Below are 4515 nucleotides of genomic sequence, written 5' to 3' on the forward strand. Positions count from 1 at the left end.
GTAGACCAGGATGGCCTTGAACTCAGAAATCCGCCTACCTCTGCCTCCTGAGTGCTGGGATTAAAGGCGTGCGCCACCACTGCCGGGGCTATAAACCAATTCTTAACACTGGTTCTTCTTGAATTTGAACAGGCTTTCTGGGGGTACTTGGTTTCAGAACTCCTGGAAGCCCTCTCCTGGTATAATTAACTTTGGTGCCCTATGTTATCCAAGTAGAGTTTAGATTGCAGTGGACAGAGGGTTAGGTACTGGGGAGGTTGCAGAATGCTGGTGCCTGAATAAGGTGGGAATGGCAACTTCCTGGACATTTATGGAGTCCCTTCCGTCTACTAATTATGCATCTCACAGAAGGAGTCTTCTGGACTTACTATAAATTATCCCGGACAAGTCACTGAAACCCTCTTGCGCACATGGCATATAGATAAGAAACCTGCATATAGTGCCAGACACATTCAGAACCCAATAAATACAAGTCTGCGTGGTCGTCTCACTCCTTTAAGTTCTGCTCTTTCAAAGCTCTGTTTTGGGCCCTGGGCTTTGGCTTCCAGCTGAGTGACCTGAGGGAAAGGCAGGGGCTCAGGGCATTGGAGAAGCTGGCTGGCAGAGCCCCGCCCACCCTATTTGGACCGCTTTTGGGGAGGAGGCGGGGTGGGGAGGGACTGGACTGTGCCCTCATTGGTCTAGGGACCTGTAGGTGGGCGGAGCACCACTCCGGCTTACTCGGGAATGCTCCCTCTCTCCCAACCTGAGCGGCGAGCATAGTCTAGTTGACAACGGCTAAGCAGCTGCTATAGCTGCAGTTCTGGCTGGCACCATTACCCCTGGCTCCACGCGTGTCTTCTTCGAGCAGCCCTGCCCGCGCTTGCCTCCTATCACTTTGCCGCTGTGTGGACGCGGCTGCCAAGTAAGAGTTGGGGCGACGTCAGGGGGACACCCAGGCAGACTGGGGCCCTGACCTCTAGTATTCCGCTTAGCCGCTGTGGCGCTCCAGCCCTTTTGCTCTCCTGGCAGTTCCGCTGGGCTGAGGACGCGAGAGACAGGAAGGAAAGTAGCCCCGGCTGCCTCTGCTTATGGGCGGGGTTCAGAGTTATAGAAACTTAGAGACCCCTGATTGCGCCGGCTGCGCACTCCCATCAGAGCCCCGCAAACGGGCTGCTCTGGTGGCTCGAGGACCCCTGGCGTGACTGGCGCCGCGGCCTTCCCAGGGACTCAGTGGGCGGCAGGCGGGAGGGAGGGGGTGCCCACTCTGCCCTCCTTCTACTTCGGGGGACATTTCCAGGAAGGCTTTAGCCCCATGGACTTCTCCGTCGGCCCCTGTCTCACTGCCTTCCCACCTGGACAACTCCTGAGAGTGAGCTGTTGTCTGGGTAGCTGCGCAGAGCAAGTTAATAAATACTTTTGGATAAGTCGCTGGGACTCAGTTTGCCATGAAGTCCCACATAAGTTTAGATTAGAAAAGCTCAGACGAAAGGCTATTAGACGGAAGTTTGGGGGAGCTCTCACTTGGGTAGTCTCAATGTCTCTTACAACGCTTGCTCAAGTTCAGCACTGAATTACCACTCAGGAAACCGGGGTTCCGCCAGTTCATATGACCTCAGGCAGGTCATGCTTTCGTGAGTGTCAAGTGTTTTCAATGGCACCTCAATTGGCAGCTAGATTTCAGTATCAAAAGGGCCCCAGTTTCTTCGCCTCTGACACTGGCTAACTTGGTGCCTGGGCCCAGTCTTTTAAACCAGTAAGTAAAGAAAGATGTTCTCTGGGACACTTGGGGTGACTGGACGTAGGCAGTTGGTGGGTCTTATGATGGTTATGCAGTAGATTAGCTGAAAAACTACTGTGGGCCAGGCGGCAAACTGAATGTGAGGAGGGATGGGACTTTTCTTCCAGACACTAGGCTTCTCACTTTGGGGACCCCAGAGGTTGCACTTAGACATGACATTCAGGCAAAGGACTGGTGTCCTAGTTTGCTTGGGTCTCTCTCAGCGCACCCAGTAATCCTGGGAGAAGAGGGTAATGAATCACCCAAGGCTATTTTGAAACCTTGACTCCTGCTGCAGCACCAGCGCCCACGCCCACTCTAAGGGTTGCAGTCCCTGCCTGAGCCGTCAGTATCCTTGCTGTCTGGGTTTCCTCTCGCCTTCACCTTCTTGGAATAAAAGGGAGCCATTTCTTTCCTGGGGACTGGAGGTGGGCAGCCCAAAACACAGGAGGTGTCTAGGTGAGTGGTCGAGTGGGAGAGGTAGGGAGAAAGTTTTTATCCTGAAGTTGTAGCTGCCATTTCGCCACCGGGTATCTGGTGTTGGTCCTTACTTGGGAGGACCTTCTTTCACCCAGGTTTTGGACTTGGAATTTCTGCTCCTTGAATCTCTATAGTTAGAGCTGAGAGATGCCATACTGAGGCTCTTCTCTGGTGCTCGCTTCCTCTTATTCCACAGTGCTAAGGGACCTTTGAAAAGCACCAAGCCTCTGTGTGCGTCTGAGGGTCCCTTCTGCTTTCATGAGAGGCTGCCAGGAGATGATATCTGGAGATATAAAGATGGCACAGTGGCCATGCACCTTCTGTGGATGCAAAGGAGGCAACAACGAGTCTTGTAAAGTTAATGGCAATATGTTCAAAGCTGGAGCAGAGGAGAAAAAGAAAGGGGTACCAAGAGGCCCAAACTGGCCTTCAGTCTTATCTTTATTAATTTTTAGTTAATGTACAAAATAATGAATGTCTTTATTAGTATTTCCATGCATGCATGCTATTGTACTTTGCTCATCATCACCCCCTCTGCCACCTCTTGCCCTCCTCATATGTATTGAAAATTTTTTAAGAAATCCATTTTGGAGACCTTAGATTAGAACTGGAGCACAGCACATCTAGAGCCAGGTAGAAGCATGGCAGGCAGCAGGGACACAACAGCCAGGCAGTCACAAGGGAAGGAGGGGGCAATCTTGGGCTGAGATGTTTCTGATGTTGCCTTTTATTAGCTAACTTGTGAAGCTCCTTGTTCCAGCTCTAAATAATGTGAGTTCCAAGAACAGCAAGTTCTTGGGGAAGGATGGTAAAGGGGTCCTCAGCTGGAAGAAGGACTTACTTTATTGTTGAGTTAAAAGAGGACTTTTTCTGGTGCACGCCTTTAATCCCAGCACTTGGGAGGCAGAGGCAGGCAGATTTGTGAGTTCGAGGCCAGCCTGGTCTAGAGAGTGAGTTGCAGGACAGCCAGGGCTACACAGAGAAACCCTGTCTCAGAAAGAGAGAGAGAGAGAGAGAGAGAGAGAGAGAGAGAGAGAGAGAGAGAGAGAGAGAGAGAGAGAGAACTTTTCCTTTTTCTTTCTTTTTCTTTTTTTAAGCTTCCAATTTGGTTAGGATCAAACCTTATGGCCTTAGGTCACTTGGCTGCTGAGTGTGGGGTTGTCAGAGATTTCAGAGTTTGGAATAGGAGGACTAGGTTCATCAATGTGTTAAAGTCTTGGAGGATCTGGGGATAGGGGTTGTTTTCTTGTGTTGTTGGGATGTGGGGATGGAAGCCTTGATCTGGTGCATTCTAGGTTCTCACTCCAGTACTGAGGTCCACCCCTAACCCTCAAGTGAGTTTTATAGTCTCTCCCACCCCACAATCCCAGATGAGAGGTTTGAGCACTGTTCTGGTCATGCAGTTGTTTGGTGACAAGGGTTCATTAATACTTTCATAATTTGTGACTCGGGGGCTTGGCATGTGTGTGTGTGTGTGTGTGTGTGTGTGTGTGTGTGCTTATATGTACATGGGTCCTTGTCAGTATGAGTCAGTGCATTAGAGGTCCCCAGTCTGCACCATAGTCACAAGTCTGAAATGCTGAGTTTGTGTATTGAGTTTCCTCTGGTGCGGCCCTCCATAGTGGGGACTTGCGTGCTGAGCACTTGCTGTTCCTGTTTACTTCGGCCCCAAGCAGGGATTTGAGAATCCACTGTTAAGTGCCTTAGCAGTCCAGGGTGTCACAGAACAAAGAACAAGGAATTAGAGGTCTAAATCCAGTGTCTGCTGTTCTCTCCACACCTTCACTCCCTGGTGGCTTTCTTCTCTGTGCTTCACCAGAATAAACGAGGGGATCAATAGCTAAGTGCTTTGTAAGCTACAAGCAGCTAGCTAGTGCTCAGGAAGGACCCCTGCTTCTGACCCCCACCATTGGGAAATCCGCCATCTAGTCAAGGGGTTTAGCGGCCTGAGACACTCCTCATGGAGGGCTTAAAAATATTATTAAAAAAATAAGCATATTTTTAAAAGGGAAGCAATCAGTGTAATTAGGACTCAAAGACCACATCATCCCACCTACTGCTTTTCTTCTTACTTTGAAACCAATCTCAGGCCAGTTATCAAATTGAACTAAAAATAGATCAGTGTATCTTTCGAAAAGAGAAAGGACTTAAAACAAATAACCACAGTATCGCTCCGCTCTCACACCAAACCTAGTCCCATAGTATCATCCCAAGTGTGGTTAGTATTCTCATTTCCAGTTGTTTTGCCCTGGGGTTCAGACCAGGGCAAAACTGCT

General features: G+C 49.8%; 1 protein-coding gene across 2 annotated transcripts in view; it reads left to right on the top strand.

Moving 5' to 3' along the window:
• The window catches only part of Stard8 (StAR related lipid transfer domain containing 8), a 72222-nt gene that overhangs the window by 38742 nt on the left and 28965 nt on the right, over positions 1-4515 (top strand). The window contains exon 1 of one of the 2 annotated variants that reach the window (XM_031365470.1): positions 691-904. The exons of the other annotated variant lie outside the window; for it this stretch is intronic. The gene's annotated coding sequence lies outside the window, so the exon portion shown is untranslated. Of the gene's footprint in view, positions 1-690; positions 905-4515 lie in introns of those variants that run through there. 2 annotated transcript variants of the gene reach the window in all.

This window comes from Mastomys coucha, chromosome X (genome assembly GCF_008632895.1).
Source record: "Mastomys coucha isolate ucsf_1 chromosome X, UCSF_Mcou_1, whole genome shotgun sequence".
NCBI classification, from domain to species: Eukaryota; Metazoa; Chordata; class Mammalia; order Rodentia; family Muridae; genus Mastomys; species Mastomys coucha.